Source organism: Loxodonta africana, chromosome 5 (assembly GCF_030014295.1).
Source record: "Loxodonta africana isolate mLoxAfr1 chromosome 5, mLoxAfr1.hap2, whole genome shotgun sequence".
Taxonomy (NCBI): domain Eukaryota; kingdom Metazoa; phylum Chordata; class Mammalia; order Proboscidea; family Elephantidae; genus Loxodonta; species Loxodonta africana.
The window spans coordinates 116723934-116743264 of NC_087346.1; the positions used below are offsets into that span (position 1 = coordinate 116723934).

Below are 19331 nucleotides of genomic sequence, written 5' to 3' on the forward strand. Positions count from 1 at the left end.
AAACAGACCAGGCCTACCTGGTCTCCCTTTCTGCCTCCTTTTAGCCCATTTAGAGAGTAACGTATCTATCTAAACCTATCAGTGGCTGCCTGTAACCATGATAAAGTCAGTTGTTTGATATGCGGTCAAGGCTGCCAGCTGGCTCCTGGCTTCTCCCCTAGGCTCACAGTGCTGACCTCATCCTTGAGACTCTGGCAACACTGAATTACACTATGCAATTTCTTACCTCTGCCTTTTCTTTCATTGTCCTGTCTTCTATCCCCAGCTTGGCTAAGTCCTACCCAACCCTTAGTACATTCTAGGCATCCCTCTTTCTCAGAAGCCTTCCCTGACCCCTCTGTTTCTGGGTCGGGGGTCCTGCTTGACACGAATCTCAATCATTGAACATATCACACAGCCTCATGGGGGTCAGTTTGAGTGTCTCTCTCTTAGCTTCGCTAGACTTTACTCTCCGTAAAGACAGAGATGGCATCTTATTCATCACTATAGCTCTAGGATATAGCCTGGCACATAGTAGGTGTACAACAATATATATACTTTTCAAAATTAATAGACTTCTTTTTTTTTTTTAGGTTTAAAGAAAAATTGAGTAGTAAGTACAGAGAATTTCCACATATACCTCCCACATTCACGTACAGTTTTATCTGTTATTAATCTTGTGTTAGTGTGCTATATGTGTAACAGTTGATGAACCATTATTGATACATTGTTTTTGACTAAAGTCTGTAGTTTATATTGAGGGTCACATTTTGTATTGTACAGTTCTGTGGGTTTTGACAAATGCATAATGTCGTGTCCACCATTATAGCATCATACATAACAGTTTCACCTCCCTCAAAGTCCCCGTGCTTGCCCTATTCTTCCCTCCTTCCCTCCCTCTGAACCTCTGCCAACCACTTATGTTTTTACTGTCTCAATAGACAGTAAAACGTCATTTAGTTTTTCTATGACAGAGTGTCATATAGTTGGAATCATAACAGTATGTAGCTTTTTCTAACTGGTTTCTTTTCACTTGTCAATATACTTTTAAAGTTTCTCCATGTTTTTCTGTAACTCAGTAGCTCATTTTTCTTTTTTTTAAATCACTGAATAATTCTCCATTGTATGAATGTACCACAGTTTGTTTACCATATCCATCTTATTGGACAAGGGGAGTAATTAACCACTTTGGATTTTTAGCAATTATGAATAAAGCTGCTCTAAACATTCTTGCACAGATTTTTACATGAACATCATTTTCAATTCACTTGAGTAAATAGATAGTAACATGATTACTGGATGGAATGGAAGCCTACGTTTAGCTTTGTAAGAAGCATTCAGATTGTCTTCCAAAATGGCCAGACCATTTTTCCTTCCCACCAGCAGTGACTGAGAGGTTCAGTTGTTCCACATCCTTGCCAGCATTGGGTGTCAGTGTTTTGGATTTTAGCCATTCTAATAGGTGGGTATGGGTATCTCGTTGTTTTGATTTGCAATTCCATGTGGACGTATGCTATTGAGCATCTATTGTGTGCTTATTTACCCTCTAAATATCTTCTTTGAACATATTTTTTAAATGAAAAATAGTAAATCAATTTGAGATCTAAAAAAATGGGCAAAAGTAATCTACATAGAGAAGTTACCCTTAAGAAAAGGCATGAAGGGGACTCTTGGGATACAAGTAATATTTTGGTTTTTGATCTGGTGTTTTTAATTTGAAAAAATTTATTGAGTTGTCTACTTGCAATATGTGTACTTTTCTGTATATGTTATACTTCAATGAAAATTAAAAAAAAAATTTTTTTTGACGTCTAACCTAACCAATACAGAAAATTCTTTTTTCCTTTCTAGCTTTAGGAGTTTTTACAGGATATTAGTTCAGATATCACCACAAAGAACTATGAGAGTGCTATTCCTAGATGTTAAGGAAGAGCAAGATGAGAAAGCATTAGTGAAGCTGGGATTGCCCAGTCTTCCAAAGAGCGCCTGTGAGGTTCAGGCCTGATGGATAGACTTGCAGTGACCTGCACTCTGTCTCAGTTCTTAAGGGTCCACATGCTAATCACAGGTAAGCTCAGTGCCTGCCTGCAGTGACAGAGTGACTTTATCTCAAATGTGACTGAATAATTCATAAACGTGGTTATCTGGAAATTTGGGGTCATCATTAGCGTTTTAATGATAACAGAACAAACAAACAAAAAGCAAAAAAAATAACGGCAGTCATTATCCTAAATCTCTGTTTTGTTTCTTCCCTTTTTTGTCTCCCCCCACCCCAGTTACACACCTCTGTCTTTCTTGAGTACTTGGAAACTGCCGAAGCCCCTGCTAATGTGCTGACTGGTCGCTATGGGCAGACGGTACCCAGAGGGTCACTGTCGTCCAGGCAGCTCGTGTACGTATGAGATTGGTCTCTCTCTTTTATTTATTTATTTTTACCATTAAATTTTCATTGTAGAATATTGCAGGGCACTGAACTGGTAAAGGCTTGTAAGGTTTAAATGAGAGTGTTTAGAAATGCGAAAGAATAGATCGCTCTAGGGGAAGTTTTTCATATGGAATCATAGGAAATGTTATCTAGATTAGAATTTTAATAATCACATGGCCCTGTAAGATTAAAAGTGTGTATTAACAATCTCCCTTTTCTGTTTAAATGCATTTATTCATACACTGGAATTTTTTTTTAAAGCTTTTGTTTATCTTCATCGTATATAATATCTTGAACAATAGTGATGGCATCAAAAACATTTCCCACTGATTCTTTTAATTTCATTCAAATTGGAAGATGCATGGACCCAGAAGAGATGTCCTCTGGGTATGTCTTTGTTTAGTATGTATTAGAGAGTGTCCCTAGCTCTGATTTCTTAAATTCTCCAAAACAGAAACTCTTTAGTCCCTCAGCGAAGACCCTCAGTGTCTCACATCTAAGTTTTTCCAAAAGTCTTGTGAAAACTGCTATAATTGCAATCTTTTCCTTTTTTGTCTTTAATCCTGATTTATGCAGGAGAAAAATACTACCCATTTAATGATCTCTCTTAATTTATGTAAAGAATAGTTTATCTCAGACTTACTTTTTGTTCCCTTTAGCTATTCAGTGTTGGGCCAACTATTCAGATATTTGTTTTTGTTACTTCCCTTTGGACCCTTGAAAACTTGGTTGGAAGTCAGGAGTCATCACCTTTTTTGTGTTTGGGATAATTCCCCGGAGTATCTTTGCTCCTATGTATTTTCTGTAGTTATATTTATTAATATTCTAATGCTGCCCCCCCACCTTCAAGTCCCATTTTCTTACAGTACTCAGTTCTTTTTCTTTTAATACACAAGGTAGAACCACTCTTAAGTTCTTACCCAGGCAGTTGCTTGTGAAATAAGTCAGATAGTCAAAAGTAGTGGGATATTAACAGCAGTGGGGATGGAGTGGGGATTAGGCCAGCTTTTAGCGTTAAAGCCAATAGTGTTGGGGTAAACAGCTTTAATACATTTTTTTAGTGGCCTCCCAGGGCATTAACCAGTGATCAGTTGCCACAGAGTAGACTCTGACTCATGGCGACCCCAAGTGGGTCAGAGTAGAACCGTGCTCCACGGGGTTTTCAATGGCAGATATTTTGGAAGTAGATCTCTGGACCTTTCTTCCAAGGAACTTCTGGGTTGACTTGAACCACCAGCCTTTCATTTAGCAACTGAGTGTGTTAACTGTTTGTATCATCCACAGACTCCAAGGGAATTACTATATTACTATTAGCAATTTTCATAATGATCATCATCAAAAAAGGGTTAGATTCGTATACTGTGCAATTAAAAAAAAAAAGTTGCTATAGAGTTGATTTTGACTCCTAGCGACCCTATTGTTCAGAGTAGAACTGTCCCATAGAATTTCCAAGGAGTACCTGGTGGATTTGAACTGCTGACCTTTTGGTTAGCAGACGTAGCTTTTAACCACTATGCCATCAGGGTTTTGGTCGGTAAACTATGGCCGTTGGGCCACATCCAGCCTGTGCCTGGTTTTGTAGGAGCTAAGAATGGTTTTTGTATTTTTAAGTGTTTACATTTTAAATTGCCTTAGAAGCACCTACATAATCTCTTCTATGGAGTCCCTGGGGGGCACGAGTGGTTAAGCGCTTGACTACTAGCTGAAAGGTTGGCGGTTTGTACCCACCCAGAGGCACGTTGGGAGACAAGACTGGCCATCTGCTTCTTGTCTTGAAAACAATATGGAGCAGTTCTACTTGGCACACATGGGGTTGCAGTGAGTCGCATTCAGCTCAATGGCAACTAACAACAATCTCTGTTTTGGCTCTTAGCTCTAAAAACCTAAAATATATATTATCTGGCCCATTAAAAAAAAATTTTTTTTTGCCCACTCGTGCTATAGATGAAAGTTGGAAGGCATGTATTATTATTGAAATTGTTCGTATTTAACTGATTTTTTACCTCCCCAAATAGTAATTTTATATAGTCTAGTCTCATATGTTTTGAGGAACATTTTCTTATAAAGTTCTAACCTTTGGCCTCTTGGAATGGAAATGTAAATTTATCTGGAAAATTGACACATGTGGCCCTGCTCATTTTTGCCATCTTGGTAAGTGATGCATCATCCATTAGCCACGTACCTCTTCTGAGCTCACCAGAGGGCTTCTAGCTGCAGAGTTCTGTGCTGCCAAGTAGCTGAAGAAAATCTTTTGTTTTTCACTTGGCTTGTCTCTTACCTAGAGCTCTTGAGATGGAAATCGTCTTCTTGTCTTACCATTATTCGGTACCAGCAACGTGCTAGCCATTCTTAGAATAGAGATGGCTGTGATCGCACGTGGTGAATGGCAGCCTCTGGGCCCCTGCGATGATTCCTTAGCCTGCAGAGTATCTGTATAACATGTTGCTCAAAATGTTTTCCGCTAGAACTAGAATGTAGTCCCCACCCTCTTGTGGTTTTCATCTCTGATTTATCTCAGCATTGTTCATCCTGTAGTCCAACACATTAAAACTGTCATCTGTTTTGTGTGATCTGTTTTCCATTCTTTTTCCACCTTTCTTGTACCTCCCTGCTCCTGATTATTAAATCATGTTTGCTTGTTAAAACCTCCAGCCAACATTCTTTAGTGGGCACTCTTAGCTGGAGAAAACATTAACCTCAGCTGCTCTCTCTGCCGTCACCTAAGGCAAGAAATCTAGGATGACGTGGGGCCACTGGGCCAGGCCTGGGTCTGAATAAGTCCACACTGTTCCCTAGAGAAAGGAAGCTATTTCTGGGGGGAAGAAAAATCCTTTGGAGTTTATAATTTTATCATTAAGTATGATCAGAACCATCAATCAATGGTTGGCAGCACATACTGCTATTCTCTGAATGGTTTGTGAGGCTTATGGGGCAAATTGGAGCTGCAGATTTTCTTTCTTTCTGGTTTGGGGTCATCGTACTTCCTTTCCAGGCTATCTTCTTTTAGAACAAGATGTTCTTTGGTGGAGTGTGGAGTGGCAGCCGCTGAGCACCAAAATAAAAAGTAAATAGCTGGAGCTGACTGCCCCTGAATTTTCATACAGATATTTGTGCTTGAGTTAAGACTGGAATTTTTAATTCTCCTGGGAATTGCTGACAAAATTGCATCTTTGTTGATTTTTGTTTACGCTTGCCCCTCCCTTTGCACATCTGCAGCCACTGCTCTGGCCCTGGGCCACAGGCCTGGACTGTTCCTGTAATCTCCTGATGGGCCTCTTGTCTGCAGTCTCTATCCCTGTGAAAATTTCTTTTCATTAAAAAAAGTTTTTATTGTAAAATATGTACAACAAAAAGCTTGCCACTTCACAGGAGGGAACAGGAAAGCTGGTAATAGGGAACCCAAGGTCGAGAAGGGAGAGTGTTGACGTGTTGTGGGGTTGTTAACCAATGTCATAAAACAATATGTGTACTAACTGTTTAATGAGAAAGCTTCATCTAAAGTACAATAAAAAAAAGGTAAGAAAAAAAATTTTGCCATTTTAATCATTTTGAAATGTACAACTCAGTGACCTTAATTACATTCACCATGCCATGCTACCGTCACCACTAACCATTTCCAAAAGCACTGTTGCTGCTGCTTCTGACACACAGTGACCTCATGTGACAGAGTAGAACTGCTCCATAGGGTTTTCTTGGCTGTAATTTTTTAAAATCTTTATGGAAGCAGATCACCAGGTCTTTATCCTACAGAGCAGCTTGGTGGGTTTGAACTGCTAACCTTTCGGCTAGTAGCCAAGTGTTTAGCCATTGTGCCACCAGAGCTCTTTGACCCCAAACAGAAACTCAGTACCCCTTCAGCAATAAATCCTATTCCCTCTTCCCCTCCCCACTAGTAGCTACCAATAAAGGTTTGTTTCTATGCATTTGCCTAACTTAGATACCTTACATAAATGGAATCGTACAACATTTGTTCTTTTGTGTCTGACTTACTTCATTCAGCATAATGTTTTCCAAGGTTCATCCATGTTGTAACATGTATCACAATTTCATCTCTCTTTAGGGCTTAATAACATTCCACTGCATGTGTATATCATGTTTTGTGTATCCATTCATCTACCGATGGACATCTGGGTTTTCCACCTTCTGGGAATGGTGAATAGTGCCTCAGTGAACGTTGGTGTACCTGTGTCTCCCTGTAAATTTGACCCGTGCATGTGGCCAAATTGATCTAGCTGAAACGCAGCTCTGGTCATGCCATTTCCCTGCAGAGAATGTGTCATGCATTACCAGAAGGCCTAGCCAAAAGAACCTTGACATTCCAGCCCTCCACATTTGTTTTCACTACTGCTTATCCTTGATATCCTTTACCAAAAAAACCCCAAACCTATCACCGTTGAGTCGATTGCAAATCATAATGACTCTATAGGACAGAGTGGAGCTGCCCTATAAGGCTTTCAAGGCTGTAAATCTTTACAGAAGCAGACTGCCACATCTTTCTCCCACAAAGCAGCTGATGGGTTTGAACCGCCAACCTTTTAGCGAGCAGCCGACCACTTAACCACCTCACCACTGGAGCTCCTTTACTCATGATGACTGGAGGTCCCCAGGTGGTGCGAACGTTTTGCAGTTGACTTCTAACCTAAAGGTTAAGAGTTCGAACTCACCCAGCAGCACCATGGAAGAAAGTCCTGGTGATTTCCTTCCTTAAAGATCATAGCCAAGAAAACCCTATGGAGCAGTTCTACTCTATAACACATGGGGTCACCATTAGTCAGAATCGACTTGAAGGCAACAGGTTATGGCTTACTCATGGTTAATAATTGTTGTTGCTAGTGTTATTACCCTTCAGTGGATATCTAATGCCAGCCTAAGTGGACTGCTCCTATAGGACATACGCTGTGGCTCTGAATCTCTGTGTTGTGTCCCATGCTGTTCCCTCTCTGATATGTGGGCCCATCTTTTGAAAACCTACTAAAATCCTACTCTGGCTTCAGTATGCAGCACAGTCGCCCCCTGCCCCAGGGAGCCTTCCCTAGTTTCCCAGTTGGGAGCATATATTTCTGCAACTCTTCGACAGTCTCCCTCTGGAAGCTTGTGTCCTAAATCATTGTATTTTGGCACGTGTGTATACTGTTTCCGAACTTCGACACTGAGATCTTTTTCATTGTCCTCCTCTCTTCTGTTGGCAAGGACAGTACTTTATCCATAGTAGATGCTCACATATTTGGGAAATCACCTTGGGCTTAACGATGGAGCTGGAGAATAACTGTTCCCAGGAAGCCCCCGAAAGGCGTTTTCCAGAGGCTTGGAAGAGCCTGTGCAGGCCAGGGCTAAGTGGGAAAAATTCAGGGCTTCAGGGCAGCCCATGTTGGGAGGGGCACTGTATGCCACTCACCCACCCTGAACGCTTTTCTGCCTTTCCATTCCTCTTACTTAGAAAGTGGACATTTCCTCTCTTTGTACGCTTAAGGGATTGCAATCTCAAAAGTTTAAGTAGTAACAGGCAGACACCTTCCCTCCTTGACTTCCTCACTCTCACTGCTGAAGGGCATTAGTTTTGTCTGAGGTACTACTCTGTGCCACACACTGAGTTCTCTACTTTCCTAAGTATTTTACTTCAAACTGGATAAACTTTGAAAGGTTCATCTTTCATAGCAACTCAAAAATAACTGTGATACTTGGTAGACTTATTTATGTGATGTTCTACAGGAAGGTGGTAAAAGCAGTTGAGGGTAGGGGGCTGATTCACCTTAGTATGAAGAAGAACTTTTATGATGGTTAAAATATGCTGGTGAAGACTCATTAAATTGATTTTTACCATCCATTATTGGATCTCAACCCTCATTTTGAAAACCACTGGCTTAGAGATCACAAGTCCCTTGGTGGAGTAAATGGTTAATGGGCTTGGCAGCTAACTGAAAGGTTGGAAGTTCGAGTCCACCCAGAGGTGCCTTGGAAGACAGGCCTGGTGGTCTACTTCTGGAAAATCAGCCACTGAAGACCCTGTGGAGCACAGTTCTACCCTGACACACATGGGGTCGCTGTAAACTGGGATCTACTAGACAGCAACTGATAGGGATCACAAAACATTGGAGGGCAAGCACAATCAGAGGTTTGGGGTATGGAGGGAGTTCAGAACTGAGATGGGGTTTGAGGAAACATTTGGGATTTGAGTTATGACCAGGAGTCTGGGAACAGTGCTCAAGATCATTAATAGCTAAGTGGATTTTACCAGCCAGAATTACCAGGATGTGATGTAATGTTTCAAGAGAGGGGCTTTCTGCGCTGGTTTTAATTGACTTTCCTGGTGTGGGAGGGAGTGAAGCAGGATTGTCCAGATGCTGGTGATCACAGCAGGGGAACCTCGGGGGAGTCTCACCATTTTATTAAAAAGATTCTAGAATGTGGGAGCTGGGAAAGGTTAAAAGACAGCCAGATTTTTAAAATAATATTGATTAGATTTTTTTTTTCTGACCAAGAAAAAACAAATCCACTTATTTTAGAAAATATGTAAATGCCGAAATGTTCAAAGGAAAAACCATCCTTAACATTTTACGTGTGTTTTTATAAGACCATAAGTATGTGTGTATACAGGCATGTATCCATAACTTTATATTAAGCATTATTGTGATCATACTGTACATATTATTTTATAACCCTATTTTTGTTCACTTAATTCATCATGGAGCTTTCTGAAATTATTAAATTTCTAGTATGTGATTTTAAAATATTTTATATTTCATTGAGTTGATATAGCATAATAACAATCAATCCTTGTTCAACATTTAGATCTTTTTAGTCTTTGGAGTTCTTCTAGATTAGTCATTGTTCATAGGCTCTTGTTTTTTTCCTTAAAAAAAATATATAAGTGAAATTGCAAAGTTTATGAAAGGGTTTGATTGCACATTTTAAAGACATTGGGATGTGTTTTGGTTATCTAGTGTTGGTATAACAGAAATACCAGAAGTGGATGGCTTTAACAAAGAGAAATTTGTTCTCTCACAGTCTAGGGGGCTAGAAGTCTGAATTCAGGGTGTCAGCTCCGGGGAAAGGCTTTCTCGCTCTGTTGGCTCTGAGGGAAGGCCCTTGTCATTAGTCTTTCCCTGATCTAGGAGCTTCTCAGGCGCAGGGACCCTGGGTCCAAAGGATGCACTCCGCTTCCGACACTGCCTTCTGGATGGTGTGAGGTGCCCATGTCTCTCTGCTGGCGTCTCTCTTTTATATCTCAAAAGAGATTGACTTAAGGTGCAACCTAGTCTTATAGATTGAGTCCTGCCTCCTTAACAAAACTGCCTCTAATCCTGCCTTATCAACATCATAGAGGTAGGATTTACAACACATAGGAAAACCACATCAGATGACAAAAAGGTGGACAATCACACAATACTAGGAATCATGGCCTAGCCGAGCTGACACATATTTTTGGGTGATACAGTTCAGTCCATGACAGGGTGTGTGTCCAAACTGTCCTTGGGGAGGTTTTATCCATTTCCATCTTACTATCTTTGTGTAAGGAACACTCATTTCTTCCTACTTTGGAGACAGAAGGAGAGGAAAAAAAATTCCAATTTTGATAGGTGAAATATGCTATATATATTTTTTTTTTTTTTTTGCATTTCTTTACTTTTTCCTGATATTGAGGGTTAACATTTTTTTTTTTTTTAATCTGGTCAGTGGCCAAAAATCAGGCAGATTAAATATGTTTTATGCCAATGAGAAAAAAAGTCAATTGGACTTGTGATAATGTGTCCAGTTTTCATTGTTATATTGGTTTTAAGCTAAAGCTGTGATTCTTCAAGGAGACAAGTTGCTAGGGTTGTCATAGCACAATAGTCACATTGATCTACAGATCACATAGTTGGGGAATTTAGTTGAAATATGAGAAAGGGCCTAGGACTTTGGGTTAAAGGGCAGGTGGCCTGTGATTCTGGGAAAATCCCTGGACTGGGAGATGGGAGGCCTGGTTTCTAGCCTTGATCCAGACATTTCTGGGCTGAGGGCCATGAACGAGTCATTAGACCAGACTGGGTCTTAGATCTGACATCTGTGAATCAAGGGATTGGACTGGATGATATTTAAGGAATCTCTAGTTCAAAAAATTCAAGAATTCTATTATATTTGCTTTCCAGAGCAAGTACTGCAATCCAGGGTTGGCTCTAGGGAGAACCAAGCCATAGGCAGAGCAAATACATTCAAAGCATGGAACTCAGAAAATTAATGGATAGCGAAGTAGTGTTTAACCTTGGGATTCTAACTGTTTAAAATACCTGCAAATAAGCTGAGATAAAAAGCATTTAAACTAGAATGGTTACAGCCAAGTAAGTACAAGTAGTACACTTTAGTATATAACCAAAACCTGTTGCTGTGGAGTCGATTTCTGGCTCGAGTCAATTCTGACTCGTAGCAACCTCGTAGGTCAGAATAGGGTCCAGAACTGTGTCGGAATTGCCCCATAGGATTTCCAAGGGGTGCCTGGTGGATTTGAACTGCCTACCTTTTGGTTAGCAGCCGAGCTCTTACTCTTAACCACTGTGTCTCCAGGGCTCCTTAGTACTGGTCGCTAAAGAACAGAGCCTGGCTGGGTAGAAATATTCAATAAATGGAGGCTGGTTGCTATTGTTACCTTATAATTAACAATCAATCTCCCTATTGTTGATGTCTATTTTTCTTTTTTTTTTTCCTTTGGATATTATTGAGTTTATAGAATATCAACAATATGAGTATCTAGATAGAAAACCAACAACAACGACAAAAAAAACCCAAACCCGTCACTGTTGAGTTGATTCTAACTCATAGCGACCCTATAGGATGAAGTAGAACTGCCCCATAGTGTTTCCAAGCAGTGGCTGGTGGGTTCAAACTGCCTACCTTTTGGTTAGCAGCCGTCGCTCTTAACCACTGCACCACCAGGGCTCCTTAGTATATAACAGCAGTGACAAAAATAAAAAGTACTTTTACATGATAATGCCTTGGCTTATCTAATTAGCTTAGCACTCATTTCCTGGTGTAATCATGTAAATCCTTCTGATAGGAAGCGATTTAAGTACAGGACCTGAAACATAGTAAGTGCTCAGTACGTATACATCGAATGGATGAATAAAAAAGTTCTTGCTTGAGAACTTAGCATTGATAAGGAGAAAAATTGCTTGTGTATTTAAAGTTTCACCAGATCTTCTTTTCCAACACACGTGGTTCTATGGCTTTAACACTGTTCAAGATAACTCCATTCTGAACATGATAGCACCTGTAATTTGAACCCACCTGACTTTATCATTCTTCTTATTCTCATCTCCTTAGTGTCCTTTCCTGTGGACTGGGAAGCAGTTCCAGTTCCCTCTGCTGTGTTTTGAGATCAGTAGTTTCCTTTACTTCTGCTGGAACTAAATTGTAAAATCCTCTTATTCTTCTATTTTCCTGTATTAGGTTCCTATTACTGCTATAACAAATTGCCACAAATTGCCACAAACTTAGTGGCTTAAAACACAAATTTATTCTCTTACAGTTCTGGAGACCAGAAGTCCAAAATGAGTCTTCACGGGCTATGCTCAATATGAAGACAGGGCCGTGTCCTTCTGGAGGTTCTGAAGGGAAGTCTGTTTCCTTGCCTTTTTCAGATTCTAGCCACCTCTTGTATTCCTTGGCTTGTGGTCCCTTCCTCCATCTGTAGAGTCTGTCACTCTAATCTCTGCTCACATTACCTTTTTTTCTGTAGTGAAATCTCCCTCTGTCTGTCTCTTAAAAAAAGCTAAAAACCAGACCTGTTGCTGTCGAGTTGCTTCCAACTCACTATGACCCTGTAGGACAGTGTAGAATTGCCCCATAGAGTTTCCAAGGCTGTAAGTCTTTACGGAAGCAGACTGCCACATCTTTGTCCCATGGAGCAGGTGGTAAATTTGAAGTGCCAACCATTCAGTTAGCAGCTGAGCACTTAACCACTGCACCACCAGGGCTCCTTTTTATAAGGACATGATTATATTTAGGATCATCTAGATAATCTATGATATGTCTCCATCTCAAGGTCTTTAACTTAATCATATCTGCAGAGTCCATTTTTCCATATAAAGTGTCTTAGGCTGAGTTTTCTAGAGAAGTGAGACCAGTAAAATACACACACACACATAAACATATATATATATATGTGTATGTAGAGAGAGGGAGAGAGATTTATCTTAAGGAAGTGGCTCACACTGTTGTCGAGGCTGGCAATTCTCAAAGTCCGTGGGTCGGGTGTCAGCCGGAGGCTTCTCTTGACTCATGGCTGCAGGGGCTGACGAACTCAGAATTGTCAGGATGCAGAGCGAGCAAAAAGCTGAAATGTCTGTTTATATTCGGATGCTGGCCACACCCCCAAAGAAACTCCCTTTCTGCTGATTGGCTACTCACAGCAGACCCCATCATGGGAGTGATCGCATATAAACACTGAGAATCATGGCCCAGGCAAGTTGACACACAATCTTAACCATCACAGCTGCTAACCAAGAGGTCAGAAGTTCTTAGTTTCCAATAAAAAAACCCATCCTTGAACTCCTATGCTAGGTACCCTAGCCAAAAGTATAGGACTACCCATTACCTCATAGGACAAAGGGGCAAGGGTATGGTACAAAGGGGAACATAAAGAAATTCCAAATTCCAAGACACTGTTTTGTAGACAAATCTTCAGTTGCAATTGGAGCAGACCCTACTAGTTTGTTGAGTAGGGTCAAAAAGAAAAAAAAAAAAAACAGTCTTCCTCCAAACTCCCTTCCAATTCATGTGTTTGCTCTTTGACTATATCTCTTCTATTATTGAACATGCTCATTGAGTTTTTTTTTTTTCTAATTGAGACGTAATTCACATACCATAAACTTCATTCTTTTAAAACATACAATTTATTGGGTTTTAATATATTCTCAGAATTGTGCAATTATCACCACAATCTACTTCCACAATATTTTTATCATCCCAAACAGAAATCCTATGCCCCTTAGCAGTCATTCCCTATTCCCCCCACCCCCTACTTATCAGACACCGTAAATCTACATCCTGTCTCTATGGATTTGCCTATGGAATCATATAATATGTGGCCTTTTGTGATTGTCTTTTTCACTTAGCATAATATTTTCAAGGTTGATCCATGTTGTACTATGTATGTATCACTACTGTATTCCTTTTTATGGCCAAATAATATCCAGTAGCCAGCTAGATTTTGACTGGGATTACTTTGAATCTGTAGATCAATTTGGGAAGCATTTTCACCATTAACAGTATTAAGTCTTCCAATCCATGAACATGGATATCTTTCCATTATTTATGTCTTCTTTAATTTTTTTCAATAGTGTTTTGCAGTTTTCAGTTTACAAGTCTTGTACTTTTTTTGTTGAATTTATTCCTAAGTATTTTATTCTTCTCGATGTTTTATAAATGGAATTCTTTTCTTAATTTCATTTTTAGACTTTATTGCTAGTGTATAGGAATAGAGCTGATTAGATTTTGTTTTGCATTTTTTTTAACTAACAGACTTTATTTCTTAAAACTTAGTTTTATAGAAAAATTGAGCAGAAAGTGAGTTGATTTTGATACTGATTGTGTATGCTCATTGAGTTTATTCCAGTTATGTGTATATGATTCCTCCCTCCCTCCCTCCCTCCCTCCCTCCCTCCCTATCCCCCTCCCCCCTTCCATCTTTCCTTCCAAATTCACCTGTCTTCCTTTTATATTGTCCTATACTTGCCTTTTTCAAGTGTTCAAATATATTTTTAAAGTCTTTTTCAGGCTGGTATACTATTTCTATTTCTTGGGTGAAGATTTTGCCATTTGTTACATTGGCTGACTCTTCCTCGTTATAGATTGTTTTTGTTTGGTATTAAATTTTGGCTATGAGGGTTTCTTCATTGGGGGGTTGTTTTCCATAGGAGTCCCTGGTGAACCCCTGTCACTTTCTCATTTGCCTCATACTTCTGAACCAGGTTTTGTATTATTTTCTTGACTTGGGAATCTGACATTAAAAAAAAAAAATTTTTTTTTTTTTTTTTTACATGGACGTATATATTTGTTTGTCTTATCTTCATGTGGGAGCAGTCTTGGGCTTTGGATTTCATTTTGGTGACTTTTGTTTGGTCCTAGCACCAAACAAAAGCATCCTTGCAAGGCCGGGGTGCTGGGTGGGTGAGTGAGGGTGTTAACATTTTCTAGACCTTGTTTAACTGTGGGATGGGCCTTTGTGACTGACAGCATAAAGCAGATAGCTCCGGCCTAGTTAACCAAATTCATGGATCCTGTGGTCTGTAGGTCCCTGCCCTTTCAGTGGATCATTGGCATCTTAGCCCTTAGACATTAAGGCCGTACTGTGTTCTAATAGCCTTGTCTTCAAAAATTCACCTCTCACTCAACTTTGAATTCTTTTTTCCATTCTAGCCTAGGGATTTATTTCTCATGATTTTGAATTTGTCTTTAAAAAAAATTGGTAGTTGTATCTTATTCAGTTTTTTGATGTATTTGAAGCAGGCAGAGGCTTCTCTGTCATCCATTGACTGGAAACCTTATTACCACAGCCTGACTAAAGAATTTTAAGACCTTCGAATCACCGAATTACAAGCCCTGATTTCCATAGAACTTTAAACATAATAAGTGTTAAGTAAATATTAATTCAATAAATGGTTGTTCTGCAGATGCTTCTACTGAAATGCTATGTCCCTGAGTAACCACGTATTTTATAGTGTCATGAATAGTAGTCTCATTGATGGCTACCCCATTGCTCATGAAACACCACTGTCTATATCTCAGGAACAGTAAGTTAGGTTCTAGATTTTTACCTGACATATAGGCCCAGGCTATTGACTACTCTGTTATTTTATTTTATTTTATTTTTTGGTAGTTAGAAGAAATATGGATCTTGCTTTCATGTGTTTAGCAAGTAAAATTATGTCTTAATGTTAGTGCTACTAAAGGAAGGTCACTTCAATATATTTATCTTCCTCTGAAGACAGAAATTAAATTCTGACAGTGCAAATTATACAAATTAAAAAATCTTTTTGTAGTTTTGTCTTGCTTTTATTCTCCTCTTTTAACCTCTTTTGTAATCTGCCTCTTCTGAGATGGAGAATTGAAATTTAATAATTTTATAATAAAAAAACCTCCTCTTTGCTCATATGCCCTGGATCAACCCCTTTCCCTTGTAGTAACAAATAGAACAGAACTAAGAAGCCCATGACAAGTCTTCAGTATTAGGAATCAGGTACCCTGAAAAGAAGCTTACTTGATGTCTGCTTTTGTTGCTGAATGAGACTCTGGAAAACGTGGCAGAGTAGTCCTTGGAAGGTGTTATGTGTGGCTTTCTATTTCCTTTTCCATAGCCTAGCGTTCTGTTCCAACAATAGCTGTTTGTATGGGAGTGAATGCCTGCAGGTGTCATGCCCAGCATCTTTGGGATACAACAATAAAGGGTTCTTGTGCAGCCTTCTCCCTTGTCTTAGTTCCTAGTGCTGCTGTAACACAAAGACCTCAAGTGGGTGGCTTTAAGAAACAGAAATGTGTTTTGTCGTTATCAGGAGGCTAGAAGTCCGAATTGAGTGTGTGGCTGTAGGGGGAGTCTTTTCTTGTCTATTTTAGCTGGTACCTGGCAATTCTTTATGTTTCCTGGGCTTGATGTCTGTCTTGTCCCATATGGGCTTGCTTATCTTTTGTGCCTAATCTGCTCTTTTTATATCTCAAAAACCATTAGATTTAAGACACACCCTACACTGATATGGCCTCATTAACAAAGAAAACCCTATTTAAAATACGATTACATCCACAAGTATAGGGGTTGGGACTCACATATTTTTGGGAGACACATCAATCCATAATATTCCCATACTCCACATGAAGAGGATTTGGAAGGCGGGGGTAGATTAGAAATGGTTGGTTCTGTGTATGAGGACAGGTTGTGGCTCAGAAAGAGATCAGAAGAATATATTGTCCTCAGGGCAATGGCTCTGCTAAAGGAGTGGCTGGGAGGTAAGACCCAGGGAAATGTTGGGAGCCTAAAACCCATTGCAGGGCAGCCACCAGAAAGGAAAGGAGAGAAGTACGCACCTTTATGGGCAATTTTGAAAGCAAAGCAGATAAACTTTATTTTTCCAGGTCTCCTGGACCCTTGCTCATTTATGCGAACCAGAAATTGTACTCGGAGGAAGTGAACTCTGATGACCTGAATGAAGGCCACAGAAATCTTTGTAAAATGAAACCAATTGAATTCTGAAAGGAATTACTTGGCATATTTCAGAGTCACAAGATAGGTCAGTTTGTTGTTAGCCTCTGTACCTTCTAAGACCTCTCTGTTATGAATATGTATATCTACTAAGAAGTATAAAATAGCAAGTGTGCACTATTGACTATTCCATAGAGAATGCTTTGTTTAAAGGAGAGCTAGGATTTTTAGTTTCGTCTTTCTGTTTTATGGCAAATGCTTAAATCCATAGGATTACATTTGTTTTCTTCCCTGAATTCTTTCGTAGGAATGTTAGATTATGGACAGATGATCCCAGTCTTCCAGAGCAAAGGAAAACTCTCCAAAAAGCTTAAGTTACATCTTGTATATTTGGAACTTGATACCGGTACGTCCAGTATGACTTGGCCAGCTCCGATGTTCATGCATGCCTGCAGCCACCCTGTCCTTGTGGCTGGGGTGTGGTAAGGGGTAAAGAGAATTTTCTGTTTGATTTTGAACACTAAGACATGGAAGCTTTTTATTTTTGAGATTGCTGTTCCTGTACACTGAAGGACCTAATAAAAGCAAAAGTTTTAAAGAGGCTTCCCCTTTTTACTACTTTTTCTGTTTGAGGGATCTGGTGGGGCTCAGGCAGAAGGGGCGATTCCAGCCAGGCAATGGATTGATTCTGCACCTAGTGTATTCATAATGCTCTGGTGGCTTCTTTGGAGGACTGAGAAGAGTTACATGTTGCCCTCAAGGAGTTTATTTTCTCATGTGTAGATGTGACTAAAACTAGTAACTATATTATTAAGAATCAAGTTATGTGGTGTAGCAGTTTAAAGGAGAGGAAGACCACCAGAGATGTGAGTTATCAATGAAACCAGTTGCCATCAAGTCGACTCCGATTCACAGTGATTTCGTGTATGTGAGAATAGAACTGTGCTACACAAGGTTTTGAATGACTGATGTTTTGGAAGTAGATCCCCAGGCCTTTCTTTTGAGATGCCTCTGGGTGGACTCAAACCTCCAACCTCTTGGTTAGCAGCCGAGTGCATTAACCGTTTGTGCCACCCAGGGACTCCGTGGTCAAGCAGAAAAAACAAGTTTTGAGAGCATCTTTCTCCAATAGGACACAGCAGTCTGGCAATAGGTGTGGTTCAGATCATGTAAGGGGTAGACCAGGCATGGGACTACAGGCACCATGGCTGATATTTGAAGAGCAAATGAAATGGGAGCTAATGGATGTGGGTGAGACAGGAAGGGTCCAGGGGAGTACAGATCCTGGTGAAAACAAAGAGTGCTATCATAATAATAATAATAAATTAGTAGTAGTAATTAGCAACATGTTCATAGCCAGACCCTGTTCTAAGCACTTTATGTGCTTTCATTTAATCCTCACGACAGCTCTGTGACATTGGTACATGATTATTATCCCCCACATTAGAGATGGAGGAAACCAAGGCACAGAGGAGCTAACTAACTACACAGATAGTAAGTGGCAGAGTTGAGATTTGAACCCAGGCCATCTGGCTCCAGGCTCTGTCCTCCTAACCACTGTGTACATGCTTCAGTAGATGTGAGAGGACTAGGAGGGGGTTATAAGCAAGAGAAGTTGTGGTGGGAGAGAGGAGGTTCCAAGGTCAGGATTACAGGGGAGCAGGTCCTAGGGATGCGGTATCCATTTAGTTGCCGCACTGAAGAGTTAGTGATGTTGAGGGGGGTTAGAGCTCAACTGCATTGAGCAAATCCTGGAGCCAGGATGGCAAAACCAAGAGTCTTGAGCCCTTACTGCACACCAGGCATTGTGGATAGAGCTTCAATGAATAAGGTGGGTAAGGTCACCATTCCCATTAAGCTGCCATTCATTTAGTGATGAAGGCAAATGATAATAAAGACATCCAATGCAGACAGAAGATGATTCTAGGTTGTGATATGTGCTGTATAGGAAAGAATAGTGTGATAGGAGATAGTTACAGGGCAGGGTCCACACGACATGGGGTAGCCAAGGAAGGTCTCCCAAGGGAGACATTGAAGCACGAGAAAATCCCAGTCATGTGAAGAGCTGGGGAAAGCTCATTCCAGGCCAAGGGAATGAGGGGTGTTCAGGGAATGAATAGGAGTGACTAGAGTGGTGAGCACTGAGAGATTTGGTAGAAGATGAGGCTTATCAAGGAGGCTGGACCAAATCAGACTTGAAGGCCATGATAAGGAGTTTAGATTGTTTCCTAAGAGCATTTGGAAATCACCAAAGGTTGAGCAGGTGGGTGGCAAAATCCCTGGAAAATCCAGGGGTGTTAAATGGATGCACCTATTTAAACAGGGAGAGGCTGGAAAAGGGATGACAGCGGAGGAAAACAGGGTAAAGAAAGTATGTTTAGGTGGCATCTCCCATCTGGTACCTTTTAGAAGTTGGAATTGCAGCTAACATGCCTTTCTGCCAGGGTTGCATGAACTTCACTACAAGCAAAAAAAAAGCTTCTTAGTATTCAGATTGTGATCAGAATTCACAGCAACAAGACTTCACACCCACCTTTTAGCCATTTGATTGTCAATTTATAAATATAAATATAAAATATATATATATAAACTATATGAACCTAGTAAATCCTGATGGAGTAGTGATTAAGAGCTACAGTTGCTAACCAAGAGGTCAGCAGTTCGAATCCACCAGGTGCTCCTTGGAAACCCTATGGGGCAGTTATTCCCTGTCCTATAGGGTCACTAAGAGTCGGAATCAACTCAGTGGCAATGGGGTTT

The 19331-nt window shown here is 40.2% G+C and overlaps 1 protein-coding gene across 10 annotated transcripts in view; it reads left to right on the top strand.

Moving 5' to 3' along the window:
- Window positions 1-19331, top strand: part of APBB2 (amyloid beta precursor protein binding family B member 2) — a 442316-nt gene that overhangs the window by 166081 nt on the left and 256904 nt on the right. For 5 of the 10 annotated variants that reach the window (XM_064285875.1, XM_064285882.1, XM_064285881.1 and 2 more), the window contains exons 4-5: window positions 2256-2371; window positions 16879-16977. The exons of 1 other annotated variant lie outside the window; for it this stretch is intronic. The gene's annotated coding sequence lies outside the window, so the exon portion shown is untranslated. Of the gene's footprint in view, window positions 1-1678; window positions 2048-2255; window positions 2372-16504; window positions 16660-16878; window positions 16978-19331 lie in introns of those variants that run through there. 4 more of the 10 variants (XM_064285876.1, XM_064285880.1, XM_023549837.2 and 1 more) reach the window with 4 other exon arrangements.